Raw genomic sequence first — 24,807 nt, forward strand, 5'->3', positions numbered from 1 at the left:
GGAGGTTTTCCTTCCTTTTGATCAGATAGGGAAAATTGTGTCTATAAAAGATCCCCTCTAGAAGGAATGCTCTGACCCTCCCTTAGTTGGATTCTAATCACTGGGAGTAAACATACCAGAGTATTTAAAGGTAACGCATTACTTTTCATGAATTCTGTGTTATCCTAGCAGATGATCCTAGTGAAAATTTAAAAATTTTTGCTGTGCAGAATACACACCGATTTGCTATTACAGTATCTAAAATGAGAGCATATTTCAAAATAAAAATCTCAGCCACCTAAGTCTGCGTGATCTTAAATTAGCAATGGATGATTTGTGAAACCAAAACACAAAAATCATTTAATCTGTGTTGTAAGAGATGCAATATTTGTACATTTGTTGCCATTAGCAGAATGACTCTTTACTGGAAGATTGCCATTGAATCGGTCCTGCCAAATACTAAATTAAAGTGTATGTTTCTTTTTTATGGAGACATAAAATTCTGGTTGCCCAAAACGATGAGATAGGTATGCACTGTGTTTCTACAAACAATATACAATGATTGCCCTAATAAAAAGTGTCTTCTGTTTTGAAAGATTTTACCACCTTGAGAGAGATTCATGGTATGAAAATTGGAGGGTAGTGGTGGAACCAGTCATCTCTCTTTGCTTGGTAGGTATTTTGTAAGTTCACACCCTGTGGGCTTGATTTCAGAGGAATTGAGTAGGCACAGATCACGTTGACTTTTCTTAGAGTTGAGGCCACTCATCACCTCTGAAATTTAGGTCAATGTATGGCTAGCAGGGCTGTAACCAGGACGGGGCAGCTGCCATAGGGCAAGGCTGCGGAAGCGGAAAAATGGGGCAGAAAAAATATGGGGAAAAAATGGTAGGGAGTGCAAATATGCTTACTCAGCCTGGGCACTAAACTGCGTAGTTATGGCTCTGATGGATAGCCAATAAAACAGGAAAGCTCCTTTGTGTTAAATGTAAGGGACATATGGCACCCTGAGACACTGCACAAGGGACAGAGTGCAAGCTCTGTCCCTGTAACACAAAAGGCTGCATGACAGCTCTGGTGCTCTAACATAATAGGATGTATGTCATGACCTTCTGAGACCTGGTTTGGCGGAAAAGGAGTAGATCAGACACGTCATGCACTTGCCTCTGCCCAGAGAATCCACAACCTGTGCCTTGCAGCCCGTTGTAGTGGTCCATGGTGTGCTATCCCACACTGTGATGGCAAAAAGCTCTTTGTGCTGGATGGGCAGCTACAGTATGCGGCATCTGCACTATGCCTGCTTTCCTCAGCCAGGGCAGGAGTTATGTTTTCTTGTGTCTCCCAGGGAAAAAGAAAAAATTCAGCAACGCTAATGATATTTCTTCCACCACTGTCATTTTCTAGCCAGCCAAATGAATGTAGATTCTTAGGATTGACATTCATATTACGCACTCTGTGGACTGATTGTCTTGAATGTTTATACAGTACTATTAGATCAACAGGAGTGAGATGGATTGCTTTTCATTACACATGCAGCATGTTCAATTAAATTCAGAGAGTCATAGAGTTTAAAGCCAGAAGGGACCACTAGATCATCTCGTTTGACCTCCTGTGTATCACAGGCCACCACCGCCACCCAGCACCTGCACACAAAACCTAACTTGTATTAACATGGCAATTTGGGAATATACCTATTCCATGCTGTCAAATTCTCTTCCATTTTAAACAAAATGTTAGTGCTTTGAGCTTGATTCAGCCAACAGTTTATATAGTTTCTATACTGTAAAATCCTTTGCAAGGATGCAAATGTGAATAGCTTTGTACAGGCTGTTGCACTGCAGAACAGGGAGGTTTTTATATTGAATTGGCCCCTTGATTCTAACTTGTATTGCACTGACATTGATTTTTAGTATCTTATCACTAGTGATTATTCCCCTTGTCTAATATGAGCTTGACTTTAAAAACCTTTTTTCCTTTTTCTAAGACTGCAGTAATTAGGAAGCCTTGGGAAGGATGAGACTGAGATACAATCTCCTGAAAAGAGTGCCTGTAAAGTGCTTGCTGTGTTAATCCTGCTAGCTTATATTTTAATTACTATATATTACTAGTCATATATTGGGGATTTTAAAGAGCAGGAAACAGCATTACCCTGAAAAAATCTTGGTTCTGAGCCTTCTGTTCCTCATTCCAGAAATATATTTTCATTAGTGATCCTGAGCAGAAGGCTTAGTACATTATCAAATGATAAGACATATTAAAACAATAAATAATACCTGTGCCATGAAGCTTAGAATTAAGAGGGCAATGTGACAATATGATCTGAATGATACAATACATATTTGAGCTAATAATAGGTTAGGAAAGTGAAGCAATTTTTAAACAAGTAACGCAGGTGAGTCTTTAAGGGGATGTGTTTAGAAACTATGAATGAACTCTGGCTCTGCTATTTTGAGCCATGAACAGGGAAATTTAGCAATAAGTAAAATGGTCTTGGTATAGCAATATTCAGTCCTAAAATTGTATCTAGTTGTATTACAGACATGAAGTAGTGCAGGATCTAGGTCTAATTTTATGCTGATTTTTGTATCATGAATCTGTAATATTTATTTGGGATAAAGAGGTAAGAAAAAGCAAGATATAGAGTCTGATCCTGCAAACACACATCAGACCACAGTAGGGCTATAAACAGGAGTGGGGGGGTTGCATTTTTCTGTTTAAAAAAAGATTCAGTAAAGCTTGTGTTACAAATCTGGTGGAAATACATCTCAGGGCAGGTCCTCTTTTCATCCTCAATCATGGGCCTGCCTTAGGGCTGCTCCAGCTCATGTCAGCTAGAATGAAACCCTTGGGGCCATTGCACTGGCCCGAATGGAGATATCCTGGCCTCTTAGGCTTGGAGAACTTCACTGGCGAATGAGATTGTAAATTAATAGTACCTATTACATTCAATGTATGATATTTACACAACAGTTGACAAAATAAAATCCCATTGTTCTTGATCCTTATTTTGAGCTGATCCCTGCCTGTTGGGCAGAGAGCTGGAAGAGAGCTAAAACATACAATAGCAATATACAATTCATTTAATCATCCTAAATTTCTTTTGTTACATATCAGCCCAGATGCTAAAATGAAAAAAATGGGAAAAACCAAATAAATTAAAAAAAAAAAAAAAAAAAAGAATCTGTACAGGATCAATGAAAATGTGGTGTTGATGTAATTCCACAAACTTATTACTAATTTTCTGGCTAATGCCCAAATAATGACACATCTCACTATTTCAAGGATACTTACCCTTAGTTATAAATTTTTGCTTTACTTACAGAGTATGTCAGGCTTAATTTCTTATCTTTCTAGTATCCCTTTGTCAGTAAAATGAACCAAACTGAAATCATCTAGACAGAAAAAGTAATGCTTCATTGAGGAGGAAAAACAGCGACTAAAATGTGCAGATGTGCAAAATGTTTTGGGATGCTATTGAACCAGGAAGTGGGCTCCCCGGTGGTCCACAGAGTTAGCTGGTCACTGAAATCTGATGAGTTAATGTGATCTGTGGGTGGTCTTAGGTTATCTAATTTGTTTCTAAGCTAGACCTCTTTTCAGAGCGTATGTATCTTTAATATTTAAACTCTGATGAACTGATTGCTAGTTATCATTTGCATCTCTTGCAAAGCAGCTTACCCTAGCTGTTAAAATACAATTCTTAGTTTCATTTCTGCTGCATTGTCATACTTTCTATTGTAGGTAAGAGCCCTCATCAAAAATGAAGACAATTGATATGAACATCAACATTACTTCTTGCCTGATTATAAAGCTAAAGTAAACATCAATCTGCCATTATCCTTTTATATATTTCTAAGCCATGTGAGCCAATTCCATCATTTGAGTACATTTTCATGCAATATATGTAGAAGCAAATTATTTTTAATAATTGGTACAAGTCTTCATTTTAACTGAACAGAAGTGTTTATTATATGTGCTGGCTTTGGTCTTCAGTCTGAGTGCCAGCATTAGTGTCGGCACACTTAAAGCTTTTGACCTTTAAACTGCATGAGTTTGCTATTTAATTATAGGATGGTACTAGCTGGACTGCAAAATGGAATCACACGGTAGTAAAAACTGCATGCAACGCAGACCATTAGATTTGGCAAGTATTACACAGTAGGTCTCCTCTTGCATTTGGGAAATCATTCAGCAGAATTACAGCTTTTGATGGCAAAGCTACTTAAGAGCAAATAAGGTCAAAAAGCATAAAGGAGCATGAAGGGAAAGCCTAGTATTATTCATCAGTTCAGAACATAAAGCTTCAGTGCTAACTGCTAACAGTTAAAGTAAACATTTGCATAACAGTTCACTTATGTAAATCAAATTAATGCTTGAGAATTATTTCTGTTCTGCAGTATGATGATTTCTCTATGAATAATGAAAGACGTAAGGAGAGGTGGTGTGTAATGCTTCTACTCTCGTGTGTGGCACGGTTATATTGCTTTCATGGGGCGGGGGGAGGATGCTGAAAAACAAGTGGTTACTGTTATTTCATTTCCTAAAAGATGCATGGATTGTGCATTACAACCTTTACCAAAACACCACAACCGTGTTTCCCTGGGCTCAGATTTAACTGAGTCACATTTTTAGTGACATTTATAGGCATACTGAAGGAATAAGTTTTAAATTTTATAGTTGTGCAGCATACACCTTGAGAGTCCCATGTGAAAGAATCAGAGTAAATTTCTGTTTCTCAGTATTTTATGAAATGGGACTAAAAAAATTCAATAAATACCAGGATAGCTTGGGTCTGACTGACCCTTTTGCTTTGCAAGCAGAGGTCTTACATAAAACTGCCTTTGAAATTGGAGTTATTTTTTCCCTTTTTAAATAATGTGGACATGTGATGAAAAAAATGCTTTTCCACTCGTAGCACTGTACATCTTCAAACACTTTCCTTTTGCAAAAGGCCAGTATTTCCGTTATTACCAAAAAAAAATCATATAGCCCCAGTGCTATTCACCCGATATAACACCGTTCCTTCCACAAGGAACTTTGTTCTTTTTCTTGAAACTTGCCAGATTTGACATATATAACAAATAATGACCCATAATGAAAAACAACTTTTATTTTATTACAGCAAATAGAATAAGAAAAAGGAGCAGGATTTAATGAAAGTCTAATATCCTTTCTCCTGAGAAAGGAGCAGAAGAGCAGACAGTTGCTAATTTACTTTATGATATTATGGAGCACATAACAGAGGCATGCTGGAAAGTGCTGCCATTCTAGTCACCAGTAGAGCTCTTGTTCTATAGACCTGTATATAGTGTACATAGACTCTGGAGTTTCAGTGAGGAAGCAGGTTTTGTTAGTTTTGTATCTTTGTAGACTTTTATCATGAAAAACCACGTCTTCATCTTTGATTTGGGAGACTAGGTATGTATCTCTGTGCAGCAGTTTTTTGCTAGTAGTACTTTCCTGATACCCTGCTGGATTATTCTGAAGGGCTTCTGTATAGACAGATTTACATGTACCGAAGATGATATTTGCTGAGGATTAACACTATGTCCCTGATCCTGCTTTCACCCCAGTTTTACACTGGTGTAATTCCATTGATTTAAGTGGAATAAATCTGTTGGACAATGATGTAAGTGAAGGCAGAATCAGTACCTATATATTTACTTAAGTATCCCCATGATACAGCATGGTAAATACTGATATTTTTTTTCATTTCTATGCAGAAGGAAGAAAAGCATAGGCATTGCGTTAATGTTTACATTAAAATATCACAGAACAGTAAGAAAACCAAGTGATGAACAGGGGCTTTTGATGCAATTATATGGCTGAAATATACAAGATAATCAAATTAGTTATACAGTTTGGGTTTGCTAGAACTGGCCTTACTGAATGAATTACTTTTTCGACTCCAATGAAATGTGTTACAGGAAACACATGTTTCATTTCTACATTTATCAGAATAAGGACAAACACCAGATATTAAAAAATAAAATATATTTGGTAGAGCCAAATGTAAAAAATGATACATATGATATCATATGCTATATGATATGTGGGACACAAATAATAGCAAATTAGTCTTAACTAGGGTTGTAAGAAAGAGATATTCTCTTTAGAGGGTGCCCAAAAAGTGTATTTTAATTTAATTTAGTTTAATTAAAATGAGATACATTTGATCTGTTGGAATTCAAGATGAGAGAGAAGAAAGATTAATCATGATGCTATCCATTTTTATAATGAATTTCAAAACTCTAGAATATACATTTGAGAGATTAACCAATTTCAGCTCATGAGTGGAATAATTTATTTTATTCCAGACTAAATAAATACCTGGTTCATAGACTCTCCGCCAGATTCTGCCCTTGTATGTGTACATGTATCTTTCTTGCAAATAGATGGTTGTATGCAAAAAATCTAACTTGCACTCAAGGAGCACGATTCTTGATAGTGTTCCAATATAATGTGCCTCTCACCTAGTTTCAGAAGCAGATTTCCTGTCATGGATGAGACCTATCACACCTTTCTCTCTCAGCTGATGGAATTTCTGCTTTGAATTTAATGTACAGTATCTGTCAAAAGATCAGATATTGTATTTGTTTGTTTTTTAGCTTGCTTTTAGCTGATAACAGCATGGGCCAAGTGAATCCAAGGAAAATAATTCATCACAATACACTGGTCCCCCTAACACAGTTGCAAAAAAAAATATTCCCATGACTAATATGAACCCAATTGCATCAAATCCTACTTAAATATAATCAATCAGCAGTGTGGAAAGCATTGCCCCGAAGCTCCTGTAGGGATAGGATTGAATGGAACCAGATTGTGTATACTGGCTAAAGCAGTGACTAGGTCAGTGCATTTTCAGACAACATACCTACACTAGTGACTCATTTCTATTGCACATATATTTTACCCTAAGATCAACATGGTGACTTTGTCAAAGTCACTATGTTGATCTTAGGGTAAAATAGGGATTTCATTTCAAAGCAGCATAGCAGCATTACAGTGTGAAACTATAAGTAAAATGAAACCACTGCAGACTGTATTTCCTCTGTCTTAGCAGCTATTAGTCACAGAGATGATAAAGCCATTATTACACAGTAAACACATCACTTGTATAAAGGAAGATGATTAAACTGCTTTACATTATGTTCATATTCCTTCCTGCAGGGACTGCATTTTATTCCAGAATCAGATCATGCCTTGTACATTGTGTCACAATTAGAAAATAATGCTTATATATAAATATATATATATGTTTCTCTTTTTTATTCAATTCTAAATAAATCATCTCAAGATGATAGAGAAATGGTTGGGAATTTTAGTTTCAAAACGTGGTTTACAGTAAATACATTAAACAGATGCCTTATTTATGAGGATTGAAGGATTTTCTGAATAGAGACAATCCCCTATTCCAAAGGTAACTGCAGAAATCTTAGCTCGGGATATTCTCCCTAGAGAAGAGTGAGAGGTGTGTAGGACATTTCTATGTAAAGCCAGTCTGACAGCAAGATAGTAACAACCTGTGCAAAATGAGAAGCTGAGGTCTGAAAGGAGCCTTGAAATTTCAAGCCTGGGTTAACTTTTATGGGAACCTAGAGCTAGCTAGACTCAGACACACAAACACTGGTTCCGGCCCTGGTGAGTTACTTTGCATCTTCATCTCCCTGTGGGAGTTGTGAGTGCTCAGCACCCCCCAGGATTGCTCCAGGAAACAGCTGGTTCCTTTCAGGAGGGTTACAAGCATAGAAAGGATAGTATATAGACAATGCTACAGTACATATTGCATCTGTCTCATTAATCAGACAGACATTGCTATTTGCAAAATAAATTAATGTCTCTGAAAAAAAATTAATGGTACTTGATATGTTCAGAAAAATATTTCCAAAGCCACTCGGTAATTTTCCATGTAACCTTACTACTGTACAATGGATAGGAAGAAAATCACTTTTTTATAACTTGCCAGACAAATTACTTTGGTTAACAGAAGAATCTCTCCCAGGATTAGAAGACGGTGAAATGCTTTATTTCAGTAGTTTGACCTTAAGTTGATTGAGTCACTAATTCTTTCCAAATCCTAGCAACACCCTGTAGGGATCACTGTACTTATTTCCTTCATTTGCTCTCTAAATTAAATAAGAAACTGTTTATAAAAATGATGTCTTGATAGTCCCCAGGGACGTTCTTATAGAAACCTTACATTACAGACATGCTTGCTGCTAGTGATCTTTGTATTACAGCATGGTTGGAATCTTCAAGGAACCTTTTTCCTCCTTTTATATTGTACTAATTGTAAGGAAAATATAACACTACTGCAAGGGTGAAGTCCTGGCCCCATTGAAATCAATGGGAAGATTCCCATTGACTTTGATGCAACTAGGATTTCATCCGAGAGCTTTAACATGCCATCAGGTTACAGCAAACCGCATGTCTGCAAGACACACAAAGTATCAAATTATCAATCTTGGCGTTATACTGCCAAAAGTACTGTATTTATTCTAATATTTGGGCCATTATTTTTAATTGCACATATGGACATAAAGGAAGAGTCAGTGTGCCATTAGTACAAAGTGATGTTTAACACTTTAACTATAAAGTACCGTGTGGAACTATGAACAAATCTTACAAGTCCAAACTCTAAACAATGTACAGCATTTTATGATGCATGTAGTATTTTTAGTAGCAACAGACTATGACATTTGAGGGCTTCAGCCTAGTAGGATATTACAGTGTTTCTCGCTTCTATGTAATATTTTGTATGGGTTTAGAGAAGATGGCCTCTGTTGTGCATTGTTTGTGAAATGTTTCTTATCCCAGAGAGGTGTATGATGTAAAATACGTCAGTGAAAAGTGTATATTTTATGTGAGAGGAAAATACATTTTAATAAAGGTAAAGCTTTGTTAGCTGTAAAAATGGCAACTGTTCAAGTGTACAGTAACTTCTTACTAATGTATGAAAATCTGTGATATTTTTGATTTGATTGTATTTGTATTGCCCAAATAAAACATTTTGGCTGTATTGTTCCTAACTCTTGCTTTTTGAAAAAACAGAACAAAAAAAATGCATTTATAACCCATTCATGCAATCTTGTTCCACAAGTATTTTTCATGCTCCTCAGAAAGCAAATGTTCAGAAGAGAGATAAGCTAGAGGTACTGTACAGAGTGAAAGCCCCATGTTATTTCAATGTATTGCAGTGTGCAAATTGAATTTCCAAATCTAGGGTCAGATTCTGCTACACTGACTAAAATCTTCTTCTGTAAGAAGTCCTGTTGATTTCAATAGAACTACTCTGGAGGCCCTGTTCCTCCACTGAGCTATGTGGAAGGACCCAGACAGGATCAGAATTTAAGGCAATATGCAGCATAAGTAAGGGTGGCAGACTCTGACCCCTCATAACCCTCTGCTTCTAGGGAAGTTTTTCGGTGGGAAAAAGGGTTCCTTGAATAAAAGAGAGTTCAACGTGTGCTCTCTAAATCTTGAGCCAGCAGTACCTGAACCTAAAATACGCAAAACTCCCATGGCAGGCAAAAAGAGATTGATGTTCGCATTATTTCATTGGGCTCTGTGACAACCAAGTCACTTTTTCATATATACTAAATGTTAGTGAGTAAACAAAAGTGTGATGCATTGTCCATCCAAGGTGCCTAGGAGGGTAGTATTTAAGCACTGCAGTATCTTGTCTGCTCATCTGCCTGCAAACTTGATTGGAGAAAAAAGTGAAATAAACTAGATCATTTAAAAGCGAGTGGTGGACACATCCTAATGCTGCTATACAGCTTTGGCTTCCTTGTCAGACAGGCTATGAACTGGAACAGCAGAGCTATTGCTGAAGAGAATCAAGATGCATGGGCAGAGCTGTGTGGGGAAACGTGCACATTAGTTTGCGCCTGTATTCTATTTGACTCCAACCAGTGCTATCCATCCCTCAATTTCATGAGAACTAAATTGCATTAGAGTTTTACTTGGAGGCAAACCAGATTGCCATCAATGGCAGCTATGAGTGAGCAGACAAATGTAAGTTGATAGAAGTTCAGAAAAATAGGCTACACTTAGGTTACTGGTTTATCAGTCAAATCATAATATCATGCCAATGCTGGGAGCCAGTGGGGAGATTTAGGAATGAGGGGGTAGCATGCTGAGAAAGACTAGACCCCATGAGACTTGGAGCAGCTGTATTCTAAATGAAACGGAGCTGATGAAGTGTACCCTCCAGTAACCTAGCAAATAATGAATTACAATTGTCTAATGGAAATATTAAAAAAAAAATAAAGCGTCAACTAATATTTCCTAGTCTTTCCTGCCAGGAAATGAACTTACCCTTTAAATATTCCTATGGTGGTCAAATGATAATAGTAATAATAATGCCTTATATTTATATAGAGAGACAAGGTGGGTGAGGTAATATGTTTTATTGGACGAACTTCTGTTGGTGAGAGAGACAAGCTTTCGAGCTTACACAGAGCACTTCTTTATATAGTGCTTTTCATCCCAAAGGATCCAAAACCACTTTAGCAAAATTTGCTACAGGAATCACTTCACCTGATGCTGAACTGTAGCTACCTCTGGGGTGAAACATGGCAGCCATTTAACAGCACACAGCAATGCTACATAACAGTTTAGAGCATGAAATGAAGAAAATTATAATAATTGCCCACTGCTGTAATAGGAGCTCATGGTGGGGATTTAGGAATGAGGTAGCATGCTGAGATGTAGACCCCAGGAGACTTGGAGCAGCTGCATTCTTAATGACTCCAAGTTGATAAATTGACACTGCAGAGGGAATTTAGGCAGATAGAATGTAAAAGCCCAGATAGGAATTTGCCCAGGATACCAAGAGAACCTCAGTTTTATATCTCTTCTACATTATAACCCCTGTAATAGCACATCAGGCCCAACATTATGTTGGGAAGTTTGTTGAATATTGACCTACGGCTTGAGCCAATGCCCATTAAAGTCCATGGAAAAACTCCCAAGGGTATTGAATTGAGTCCCAGGCAGATCAACATTATTTCCTGCAAATCTGGTTTTCCTTTTAATGCTGGTGCCCATGTAGGCAGTAGCTTGGCACACCCATGTTTGTGTATCAAGTATGACAAGATTACAGCTTTGAGTGGTATGGCTGCTCTGTTATCTTGGATACTGAACAGAGATGTCTGCCAAGAAGTGAATAAGGTTCCATTTTACACCAAGAGTCTTAGCACTTGAAATAGTTAAACCAGAACTATTCAATGGGCTAGACCTTATGTGTATTAGTGTTTAATGTTATGACATTCCCATGCTTTCATACAAGGCTGAAGGTGGGAGATTCAAAAATACTCAACATTGGCCTAACTCTGATTGACTTCAAGGGGAGTAGAGTTAGGCTAACAATGAGCAGCACTTTTAAAATCCCACACTGCCTGTCTCAGTGCTATACCTAACTGAATGTAGGCTGCACTTAGATGTCAACACACAGGGCAGACAGACTTTTGCATCATCTAAAAATAAAATACGTGAAAACTCAGCCAATACCGATGAAGAGAGACCTAAAACACAGTAAGTGGATACTGAAAAGCAGAGTCCATAAACAAAGATTGTACTACCAGATTCATACAACTTGACATGGTTCCCAACAATAGCAACTCACTGCTGTTTACTCAGATGTAACTACCAGGAGTGCTACTGTCTGGAAAACACTACGGCTGTCAAGTGACTAGTAAAGAACCAGAGTCATTTTTCTCTTAACACCAAACAAGGCAATGTATTATAATAAGAAAGAACCACCTTAGCCCTAAAGCTCTCTTTCCTTCTCCCTCTCCTTTGTGCTTACTGGAGACTGTCTGCTTAGAACTTCCCCAGTGCCATCCTGTCTGCCTTCCTACTACAGATTCAGAGATCGAGTACACCTATCCTAACATATGCAACAGCAATGTTGCCACAGTGGATATACTGGCACGGGGATGTCATAGCTGGAAACCTATACCATCCCCCCTCCCCTTTTAAAGTCTTTGGTAGCTGCTAGTTATGTCATCCTTAGAAGCAAAGTGGTTCAGACAGTGACATCAAAGCACAGGGAAACAATGTGCAGAATCTTTGAAATCATTCCCAGACCTGCCAGTTTAGGGGAGGAGAATTGAATCAAGTTTGGTGATCCTCATCAGTTTGACCTGCCAGCAGGTAAGTTGGATGTTTTGTGAACACGCTCTAAGAACAATAAATACCAGGTAGTTCTCTCCTGGTCCATCTTTGTTGCAAGCAACTCCCTGGTGCCAGCCATGTGAAAGACTAAACACATATGACTGACAGAGGTGCGGTGCTGGTTGAGTATGTATAAAGCCTGCTGTAGGTTTTGCAGGGCCCAATGTGAACAAACTTGTGAGTAGATCCACCTTGCTGCCTTCTCACCTATGGTAGTGTCCTCCATCACTTCTACATCCACATACAGACTGCCTAGCTCCTGCCTACATGTGATTTCCCTCTGGCTATGCTGACCCTCATACCATGGGCTTGTGAGGCTCTGTGGCCTCTAGTGCCCTTACCCCTTTGTAGACTGAAAGCTAGGAGGAGCCGTTCCTGCTGCCTACCACTGGAGTTGGATGGAATCTGTGAGAACCAATAGAGCCCAGAGATCATGCTCTGACCGGCAGGTCAGGGTGTATATAATATAAGGTTCCTGGCACAGTGGAACCCTAAGTGACCACACTAGCCTAAAACTGCCATGCTGTAATATGAGCAGTCATGTATCTTTAATTTGTAGATGTTTTCCGCCATAGTATCCGTACCAGGCACACAGCCATTGCCTAAAGCCTATAGAGGGGAACTGATAATATGGGAGACAAGTGGTTGGGAGCTTGTAACACAGTGCTGGGGAAACCCAGAGCTCTGACCCACTATTTTACCTTTCTGCCTCAGCAAGAGTGAGCGTTGCTGGAGAATAGAGTGTGTCAGCTCCCTGCCATACCAGTCTGCCTTCCTCACCAGCAAACTCCTCGAGACTCTACCAGTCTTTAGTCTTGCCTAGCAGGCAACAACCAGTGAATTCCAAGTGCCTCAGAGATGTCTCTGTGCAATGCACAGAATGTATCACAGTACACACATAGAAGATACTAAGTTTGCTGCTCTTTTAAAGAGTCAATACATTGCAGCTTACTAACTTAACTGGGACAAACACACATTTCCCTGTAAACACAGCAATAAGTTGGTTTATAGTAAAAAAAAAAACAAGTTGATTACCACAAGGCATAGGTTAAGTGATGCCAAATAGCAGGAATTAACATAGAAATAGTTACAAATCCCCAGATGCCAAGGCGCTGCTTTTCCTTGTCTCCTCAGGAGAAGGATAACTTTATGTGTGTCCTTATATCTGAAAGTCTGCCTTTGTTTTCAGGATCAAACTGATCCCCTGGGGTAGTCTCTCCTCCAGAGGGGCGGGGGTGAGGTGACTTCATCTTGCTTAAAGTGTTCCCTGATGAGCAACCATGTGATGCCTCCTGCTGCAATTTTACATTATAAATGTTCTCTTCCTGCAACCTCCAATACCAGTGAATTTGCCCACACCTGATTTAAGAGTTGGCCTCTTTTATCTGGAGATAAGCTGTTTATCAACACATACCCTCTACCCCCACCCCAGAACGTGCCTGGTTTGAACATCTTTTAGACACAGACTGTAAAGCAGAATATCAGTAATTCTACACACAGCATTGTCACATACATTTCACAATGATATTACTGACCAATGTGTACTGAGTTTTCAAAGGGTGCCACACAAGGAGTATTTTGTGCCAATATCATTGCAGTAGTGTTTGTAGGGAGTGAGCACAGGGGTGCCGAGGGACCTAGAGCTCTACTGGACAATGACGCCATGTGGGCCCCTGAGCACAGGCCCTGTCCCAGCCAGAGAAAGAACACCCTCACGCCACAGGAGGAGAAGCTATACCAGCTATGGACTAGGGGAGGCAATGTTGGATCCTTCTGGTAACAAGGGGACTATCTGATTGGCTGTGAGTTTTGTGGGAAGGGTTTTTCCCTCACACCTGGGTTATCAGGCCATAAGGAGCAATGGTGGAACAGGGGTTCCTGAGGAGTGAGAGTGGGAATGGGAGGTGGAGGCCAAAAATGTTCAAACTTGGGTGCCTAATGTTAGCCTTTCAAATCCACATTTAAGTCTCTAGCTGGAAGTGGCCTGATGTTCAGCAGTCCCAAGCACCCCACAGCTACCAATGAAGTTAATGGGAGCTGTAGGCACTCAGTGCCTTTGAAAATTAGGCCACTTCCTTAGATGTCTAATTCCAGGCCTCCAAGGATCCTACCCTGGAAGGCACTAAGGCCCCTGTTCAGCAAGATATTTAAGCACATGCCTAACTTTAGCCTTAACCTGTCTTTAACAGGACTATGCAGTAGCTTAAAGTTTGGAACATGTTTAGTTGCCTTGTTGAATCGGACCCACAGTTGAAGGCAAGGAAAGTTGAGGCCATTTAGTGCGCTCAGAGTACCTTGCATGAGCCAAGCCCGAACAGCAATCTGCATTTATACGTAGGTGGGAAAAAATGGCAGGGATACATTTTCGAAAACAATGCACAGAGTGTTAGTCATTTCGTTTCCATTGATTTTAATGGGAATTCTATAGTTATAACTTGACACATCATTTTTGAAAACGTACTCACTTAGCTCTCCTGTTGACCTGTGCCTACTGTGATTCAACATACCTTGCATCAAAAGCACAAGACCCTCTAGTATTTAATGATTTGCAATCTGAAAAGATAACAAAGATGCCTAAAAGTATAAAAGCACCATTATGCTTACTTCTGTAGTACAATTTTGTATTTGTATGTTATACAATTAAACTGTACATTACTCTTAAATGTTGGGGAAATGAATTGCACTGAGTACCCAATCTTACAATATCTCAAGCAATAATATTATAGGATTCCCCAAAAATAATTTCATTCTGTCTTCAAATTAATGAGTGGAGAACAAATATATGGTCTCAGGCAACAATGACAAAAATACTTAGCTGAAACATACCATCTTTCTGATTGCTAGATTTATTTTACTCTTTTAACTATGCTAATTTGTGACGTTGGGCTTTCTGATTTCAGGACGAAGTACAAGGTTTATATGTCTGGATTTAACTCAGATAATGTCTTTATTTAACCCTGTTTGTTTTTCCCAGAGAGTATTCACCCTTATCTACTGAATAGAGTCAGCTCCATAACGGTAAGGAAAAACAAATTGAATTTTAATCACAGGGTTTCTATTCTGATCACTGTCGCTCTAACCAGACTTTGTAGTTATCAATAAAACGCTAAACGGTGTGTCACTGCTGAACTGATTTTGGTTGTTTGTACCTGCCCACTCGCTTGCACTTTTAAGGTGCCTCATTGCTGTATGTGAAAAAATTCCAGTTTTTACAGTGTCAGTAATAAGCTTTATATCTGAGGTAGCTAATTGATTCGCTGGTGTTTCTGTGCTTTCAATGAATGACCAATTAAAAGAAACATTAAAAGGGAGAACTTTTATAGTCCTAACTTTGTAAAGATAAGCTTAGGAGTCAGTTTTTCTTAATTAATGCATATGAAGCACAGACTGCTGCTTTACAAAATGGAAATTTCCATCAGATTAAAGAATACCTTACATATATGCATACTTTTTTCTCCACATTTAGAAGTTTGTGCTCCTCATAGAAACCTTAACTTTGAGCTTGAGGATTGTGTTTGTTAAAAAAGAGACAAGGAATTTGTTTATAGTTAATTCCTGTGGCAATAAAACTGGACAAAAAAACCCTTTTAAAATCATATTTTCCTTTACTAAATATTCCTTTCTGATAACAGTCTTCACTAATGCATGTAAAATATTTCATTCATTCTCTCTCCAGGGATATTTACAAAGGGGGGGAAATATGCTGTGATGATGTGTTCAGATGGTCTGGGGAGGTTAGTGGGCTACTAACTGAAATATAATAGTTTGAATACATATGGCAGATTTTGGTTCAGAATGAGTTAGAAGTTAATTGATGATAATATGCCTCCAAAATATAATGGAGAGTTTAGCTGCCAGATGCCCTAACGTGCCTTTTGCTTCTGGAAGATAGTGATTCAAATGGGCATTTGACCAGAAGCTTTTCCTGCCACTTCTCCACTTGGAGTTTTGGTTTGGTTAGGTGCTCTACATTCAGAAACAAAACAGCATCCTCCCAGCTACAGGTGCCCAAAGGGTGCTGGCCAGGGAGGGAGCCAGACTTCAGGTGGTGTAAATACAAAATCCAGGCCATAGTATTCTTTGACCTTCTTCCAAGTGAGTCAGTGGGGTCCGATGCCCCAAATGGTAGCCAAGCTTTGCCAGGCCATCTGTTCATGGGCCTGCCCCACAGAACTAACTGTGGTTTGTGGACCCCTTGGCAATGTGACATGATCCCAGGCATACTAATGCTGGCTCAGACACTAGAGTATGTCTATACTGCAGCTGGGAGCGAGCTTCCCTGCCTGGCACACACTCTCATGAGCACACAAGCATGTTGAGGCACCAGCAGAGGCTCAGGCTAGTCATCTGAGCTTGACCCACCTGATCCACTGGGACTGAGATTGGGTGGTTAGCCTGAGCCTCTGCCGGTGTCACAACCTCCACGCTGCTCTTTTTAGCACACTAGCTCAAGTCTACTAGCACAAGTCTGTCTGTCTGGGCTGGGAGGCTTGTTCCCAGCTGCAGTGCAGAAATACTCTATATGGCTTCCTAGCTGTGGATCCTGACCAAAGCCCTCTTGGAGAAGCTGTGTTATTTTCACCACAACTGAAGAAGATAACTAGGAAGAACTGCAGGGTCCCGGGGGTCCCGGGTCCCAGGGGGTCCTGATCCCTCTGTCAATGCCTTCAGAGTGTGGGAGTGGTTTTGGACCCATGACTATCAGTCAGGCAGCTGCTAATTGGGACTGGCCCATGGCAGGCCTGGGCAGGCCAAAGCAGTTAGGCACTATTACTGACCACGAGATTCCCCTGCAGGGCTTTCTAAGGGACAGCCTATGGAACAGGCCTTTTCCTGCTATCTCTACCTGGGGGCGTTTAAGGGTATTTGACTTGTTTGAACAAATGCCGGCTTGGTTAGCTAATGCTTTTCTCCAGTGATAAATCCCACACTGGACTTTTGTGACTATCTGTGGTGAATGCTGTCTTCAGCCCCGGCGCTGACAGCACAGATCTTACTAGTACACGAGCTTCCTTTTTATTCCCTGAAAAGAAATATCTGTGAATGTCTTATGCTTCCCTTGCCTATCCAAGAGGGATCACTTTTCTTTGGAATCTGAGCTTGAAGCAGACATCACTGCCTACGCTTAAAAAAATCCTTTTGTCTTTATTAGACAACTGGGTTTCCTAAGACATTGTAATGGCAGTAACTTTTTGTAATTCTGGTGTAGCCCAGAAACCTACTATCAACACAATAGGCATAAAGTGCAAGCTTGCAGTGTCTGTGGATCATTATATCTTTTTAGATGCTGCGGGGTTGAAGATACTGATGATTCCAATCTACCATCTAATGCCTGACATTGTCTTTTCCAGACAAGTTCTTTTTTCTGAAGTGCTCTATATTTTCATAGCCTGACACACACTGGGAGAGTACTAGAGGGCAAGCATGCCTACCACAATATTATACAGCTTCATAATGGAATGAAAAAATGCCTTTTCCCCTTACACTGTAGAAGGATTTTAGAACGGCCATTTAAAAATGTTAACACCGCTCAGATTTCCAAAGTAAGGGGGTGGGGTGGGGGGCGATAGTTTTTGTTGAGTATGAATAGTTTAATACGTATTCAGAAGATAGTAAATTGTGGTGGAATTGGAAAGTGGGTGAGGAGACTTTGACGTGGCTCCTTGATTGGAGGGGAAGTGATGATGTCTCCCAAATGGTGCCCACTTGGTGGCACCAAATGAGACATCACTCTCAGTAAATTGTGCAGATCTGGGCCCTCCCTCTGCCCTCTTACATTAGGAATGAAACAGTTTCCAGTGTTGACTTTTAGATTAGCCTCACCTCAGTGAGATTAAATGGGGCAGTTCACACCTCCCAGAGCTATTGTTTCATGAGTGACTGGCACCCAGGATAGCCTGCCCTGGGTGTGAGTGTCCCCACAGCAAAGTTACTGCAGTCACCCATGTGTGTTTGGAGACACATCACATGACTGTGTGCTGAGAGATGCTCTAGGATTCTTTCCCAAACAGCTGTGTCAACTGCAGGAAAACATCTCTGGCCTCAGGGAAAATTGTGGGAAGGTATTGGAGGATTATTAGCACTCAAGTGATTTGGCCTGCATCACCACCCAAAATGGACAGATTCCATCCCAAATTATACCAGAGCCAGGGTTGTAAACCCCCACCCCCAGTGGGTAAGCAGGCTTAAAGCACCTCCAAACCCAGGTCAGAGGTTTTTATGTGTGGAGGGGGAGGCGAAGGGGGGTGGGGGTTGGGCTGAAGCCCAGCAACAGCCCATATTACATGTGCAGTGAAGACAAAGGATATGTCTTCAGTAAACTTTTGCACCCTGAGTTAATTGATTGCCAATTAACTCCAGGTAATTAACATGTTTGCAAGGGCTGGTGTGGACCTTCCCCAGAGATTTCACCTAGGGCATGGCTATACTTGCAGATGTAGAGCGCTGTGAGTTCAACCAGCCCTCGGAGAGTGTAGTAGGGAAAGCACTGCAGTGTGTTCATACAGTCAGCTGCAAGTGCACTGGCGTGGCCACATTTGCAGCACTTGCAGCGGCATTGGGAGTGGTGCATTATGGGCAGCTATCCCACAGAGCACCTCTTCCCATTCTGGGGGATGCAGGGAATTCTGGGTCCTGTCTCAAAGCCACGTGATGCATCGCTTCGCATCCCAGCAATCCCTCTGCTTCCGTCCACATTTGGATTACCAGGAGCGCTCCAGCCGCGGAGCTTGGGTGCTCTACATGCCTTGCCAGTATGGACGCGTTGTGAGTTAGGGCGCCTGGGGCTGCTTTAATGAGCTCTAACTCGCAAGTGTAGCCAAGCCCCTAGACTACACGTGTTTGTTCTTTGCCCTACGGATCAGCCAAGGGCGATGAATAAAAGTTTGTAGCGTAGATGAAATGTGTAGGGAGTGCCCACACTAGCCTATACAAATGTGTTAACTGGCAATCAATTAACAAAAGTTAGTGATGACAAGCCCATAGACATCTCCCCATCAGTTACATTCAGTTCACATTTTTGAGGCTTTCCTTGCAACCATTCATAGATTCATATAGTTCAAGGGGAAAAAAAGACCATTAGATCATCTAGTTTGACTTCTGTACAACACAGGCATTACATTTCACATAGTTACCCCTGTATAGAGCCCATAACAACTAGAGATTTACATTTCTTTAAAAAATGAAAGCTGAACCTCCGGAGAACAAGGTAGCCCCCCGAGGGGTGCTTGTACGCCATACCACCTCATACTGAACCTGATCGTACAAAACACATTTGAAAATTACATTATTTTTGGTATCAAGTATCAGGGGATAGCCGTGTTTGTCTGTATCCACAAAAACAAGAAGAAGTTCGGTGGCACTTAAAGACTAACAGATTTATTTGGGCATAGGCTTTCATGGGCAAAAAACCACTTCATCAGATGCATGGAGTGAAAATTACAGATGCAGGCATTATATACTGAGACACGAAGAGAAGGGAATTACCTCACAAGTGGAGAACCAGTGTTGATGGGGCCAATTCAATCAGGGTGGATGTAGTGCACTCCCAATAATTGATGAGGAGGTGTCAATTCCAGGTGAAGCAAAGCTGCTTTTGTAGTGAGCCAGCCACTCCCAGTCCCTATTCAATCCCAAATTAATGGTGTTAAATTTGCAAATGAATTTTAGTTCTGCTGTTTCTCTTTGAAGTCTGTTTCTGAAGTTTTTTTCAAGTATGGCTACTTTTAAATCTGTTATAGAATGTCCAGGAAGATTGAAGTGTTCTCCTACTGGCTTTTGTATGTTACCATTCCTGATGTCCAATTTGTGTCCATTTATTCTTTTTACGTAGAGACTGTCCGGTTTGGCCAACGTACATGGCAGAGGGGCATTGCTGGCACATGATGGCATATATCACATTGGTAGATGTGCAGGGGAATGAGCCCCTGATGGTGTGGCTGATGTGGTTGGGACCTCTGAGGGTGTCGCTAGAGTAGATATGGGGACAGAGTAGGCAATGAGGTTTGCTACAGGGATTGGTTCCTGGGTTAGTGTTTCTGTGGTGTGTAGTTGCTGGTGAGTATTTGCTTCAGGTTGGGGGGGCTGTCTGTAAGCAAGGACTGGTCTGCCTCCCAAGATCTGTGAGAGTGAGGGATCATTTTCCAGGTTAGGTTGTAGATTGTTGATGATGTGCTGGAGAGGTTTTAACTGGGGGCTGAACGTGATGGCCAGTGGTGTTCTGTTATTTTCCTTGTTGGGCCTGTCCCGTAGTAGGTGACTTCTGGGTACTCGTCTCACTCTGTCAATCTGTTTCCTCACTTCCCCAGGTGGGTATTGTAGTTTTAAGAATGCTTGATAAAGATCTTGTAGGTGTTTGTCTCTGTCTGAGGGATTGGAGCAAATTCGGTTGTATCTTAGGGCTTGGCTGTAGACAATGGATCGTGTGATGTCTCCTGGATGGAAGCTGGAGGCATGTAGGTAAGTATAGTAGTCAGTAGGCTTCCGGTATAGGGTGGTGTTTATGTGACCATCACTTATTTGCACTGTAGATGCAAATAAGTGGATTTCTTGTGTGGACTGGTCCAGGCTCAGGTTGATGGTGGGGTGGAAATTGTTGAAATCCTGAAATTCTTCAAGGGCCTCCTTCCCGTGGGTCCATATGATGAAGATGTCATCAATGTAGCGCAAGTAGAGGAGGGGTGCTAGGGGATGAGAGCTGAGGAAGCGTTGTTCTAAGTCAGCCATAAAAATGTTGGCATACTGTGGGGCCATGTGGGTACCCATAGCAGTGCCACTGACTTGAAGGTATAAGTTGTCCCCAAATCTGAAATGGTTGTGGGTGAGGACAAAGTCACAAAGCTCAGCCACCAGGTGTGCTGTGGCCTCATCAGGGATACTGTTCTTGACAGCTTGTAGTCCTTCCTTATGTGGAATATTGGTGTAAAGAATTTCTACATCCATGGGGGCCAGGATGGTATTTTCAGGAAGATCACCAATGCATTGTAGTTTCCTCAGGAAGTCGGTGGTGTCTCGAAATAGCTAGGAGTGCTGGTAGCGTAGGGTCTCAGGAGAAAGTCCAAATAGCCAGATAATCCTACTGTAAGAGTGCCGATGCCTGAGATGATGGGGCGTCCAGGATTTCCAGGTCTATGGATCTTGGGTAGCAGATAGAATACCCCTAGTCGGGGCTCTGGGGGTGTGTCCATGTTGATTTGTTCCTGTGCTATAGCAGGGAGTTTATTGAGTAGATGGTGTAGTTTCTTTTGGTACTCCTCAGTGGGATCAGAGGATAGTAGCCTGTAGAATGTGGTGTTGGAAAGTTGCCTGGCAGCCTCCTGTTCATAATCCGACCTGTTCATTGTGACTACAGCACCTCCTTTGTCAGCCCCTTTGATTATAATTTATTTTTGGTAAATAATCCACAATAACAACTATGCATTGTTATAGTTCTTCTGCCCTAGGATCTCAAAATTATTTGCAAGCACTAATGAATTAAGCTTCCCAACACCCCGGGAGGCACAATGGTTAAGCATTATTTCCATTTTCAAAATGGAGCAACTGAGATGCTGAAAAGTGGAGTGACCTGCTCATGCCCATAAAGTAAATCTGTGGCACAGCTGGGAACAGAACACAGACCTCCAGTCTCCCAGACCATATAGGCACCTAACTTGAGGCACCCAAGTTTGGAAAATGTTGCCCTACGGTCTTCTCTGGTAATCAGGGTTAAAAGCAGATTTGAGCTTTAAGGAATCAGACCTGTGGCACATTGAGAAGCCAGCCTGAGTTCCTCAGAAGAATGGTCCTCTCCACATTGTTCACTCATATCTGCTTGCCTGAACGTGTACCCAATTGTGCAACTTTAGTGAGCACTCATGCAAGCTGTTCAGCTGAAGTCAGTGGAACTAGAATGAATAAGTGTCACCAACCAGGTCCTTAACGGAAGAAACATTTGGGAAGAAAATGCATTGCTAAAGTAAGGTCCACTTGTGGTGTATCCTCAATTTATCTACTTTTTTTGTCCATTTCCAGCTTCCATATAAAAGTATTTTTCTAGGATCAAAGTTCAGACACAAGGTCAGCCAAGCAACTGTCCTTTTATAAATGCGCTCTCTGAAAGGACTGTAGCAATAGCTATCGCCTGTGAAATCTAATTTAATACATTAATGTGGATCCATAAAACAAAGTCACATATAGTGTGAGAAAAGTTATTTATGGCATTGGAATCTTACTGATTACAGCAATAAATAATACAGAATGTATCACTGGGAAATAATGTAAAGTCAGTTAATCCACAGGAGCAGTGAAGGGAATGGGAACAATGTTGCTATTATTCTGGTGCAGTAATTTGAGAATGGCAGCCTTCACAATTCCACTCTTCACGATATCAAGCAATTTCACTGTTCGTATTATTTACTATTGAGGTGTTAGGCAGTTTCTACTCATTTGTTAATAATTTTTTGAGGAGATCCCCTTCTGCTCCTTATTATATGAATGGAACTACTAGTTCTATTGCTAGTTCAAGCCAACAGAATTACAATTCCCTTCAATATTCCCAGCATGATGCCAGCAAGATTTCAGTTTAATCCAGGGGCACAAGTTCAGCCAGTAACAATCATTTCAATTTCTATTGCCGTTTACTTAGGCTTAACATTGGCAAGCTGCCACACCCTCTCTGTCTGAATTCTATTAAACCACTTTCACAGCATTACTTGGAAAGCAAAATCTGCAGCTTTCCTTTACGTTACTGCCCTACATAACTTAATCAGCAATTGGGAGGCACAAAACCGCAACTGGTGCAATAAGAAAATAAAAATCTTTAATTGCGCTTACAGGTTTATTTCCACTAAAACTACAGCTATTGCCCTTAATAAGAGAGGAACAAATCTCAACCACCTATTTATTAATGTTACCTCCAGACCTTCAGCATAACCTCTGTTTCCCCTGAGTGAGAGGGACGAAATGCTCCCATGGAACCCAGACACAGCTCCTGGTGATTAGTAACCCATTATTTAGGGCTAGATCATGCCACAGTTGTCCAGGCCCACTTTGGGAGTCCTGTGGACCACATTGTGCTCAAAGCCTCTTGAAGCTCCCTGGTGTGCAGGTGAGGCATATCCACTGAACTACCTCATACCAGGGTGCTGCATGCTTCTCCCTTCCCTGACAGGAATGGATGGTGGGATCATGTCCTTGCCCCTTTGGAGTTGGCCCATGCACATTGCGGCACTAGCCCAGAGCAGCATGTGCCTAGTTCTTGCATTTAGCTCACCAAGGAGTGATGGCTCCTTGCATGCTTCCCTTCTGACTCACTGCAGCTGGGCTAGAGTCGAGCACTATCTGGAGCTTGATATTAGGCCCTGCCAAAGTCTGAAAAAACCTCCCACAATACATAGACATGTTAAAAATATTTGTGGAAGTTTTAGGAATCAGTGCAGTGAATATGAAATAAAACTCTGGCAGCAGCTTTCCTGTGCATACTGAGGCCAGTGATGTATTATGCTCTGCTTTTCATATACTACCTTTACTCATGCAGTAATCTTAAACCATTGTTCATACACAATTTACTGAAGCCAGGGGATGAGATCTTTAGCTCCACTTCAGATCTTTTACACCAGGTAAAAGGACCAGAGTGGCATGAAGGGAACCATAAAAGCCCCAGTTTCAGCAGAAGGAGGATTCCCTTTGCACAGGCACTGTGGGAGACAGTTATGAGATTGCCTTCTGAGGAGAGAAAAGTGTCAGAATTTGGAAAAGTGCGGAGTAACAGAAAAGGAGGCATCAAAATAACTCAGACTGCTGGCCTCAATGATGGGGAAGATGGTGGCACTGTCAACAGTGCTAGAAAGGGAGAGAAGAGGAGGAGTTTTGGCAGGAATGATGAGGAGCTGAGTTTGGGCCATGTTTAGCTGATGCTGATGGCAAGATAACCAGGAGGAGCTGACAGAGAGAGAGGATGAGAAGCAACAGTAGCTAGAATGAGACAATTCAGTGGTGGACAAAGAGATTTGTGAGTCATAAGCACACAGATGATCGCTGACACAAGGTGAGATGATGAGACCACCTAAAAACAGGATGCACAGTGAAAAGAGAAAAAGGTCAAGGACAGAGCTGTGGGGAAGCCCCACAGAGAGTGGGAGAGGAGAGGAGTAGAATCCACTGAAAGAGATGCTGAAAGAATGGTCAGAGAGATAAGAGAAAAGTGGGACAAGTAGGAGGAGAAGCAAGAAAGAACAGTATCTCAAAGCCCAGTGAATATAAAAGGTCAAGAAGGAGAAAATGATCAACAATAACAAAAGCAACAGAGAGGCCAAGGAAGATGAGGATGGAGAGAGGCCCTGAGATTTAGCCGTGAAGAGATCCTAGGCAGAATGGTTTCAGTTTAGTGAAAATGTTGAAAGCCACATTTGAATGGATCCAAGACAGAGCTGGAGGAGGGAAAATCAATGAATCAGTTGTAAACTGTGCATTCAGTAATTTTGGAGATAAAGGGAAAGAGAGAAATGGGATTGTCATTGGAGAAACAAGTGGGATAAAACATAGGAGAGACTAGGGCATGCTTATAGAGGGTGAGGGAGGAACCAGAGGCCAATGAGAGGTTGAGAAGGAAGGTGAGGGAAGGGCAAACACCAAGGCAATGGAAGTAAGAAAGCAGGAAGGGATGGGTTGGGG

The sequence above is a fragment of the Terrapene carolina genome, unplaced genomic scaffold (assembly GCF_002925995.2).
Source record: "Terrapene carolina triunguis isolate 2854851 unplaced genomic scaffold, T_m_triunguis-2.0 Scaffold210, whole genome shotgun sequence".
Classification (NCBI taxonomy): domain Eukaryota; kingdom Metazoa; phylum Chordata; order Testudines; family Emydidae; genus Terrapene; species Terrapene triunguis.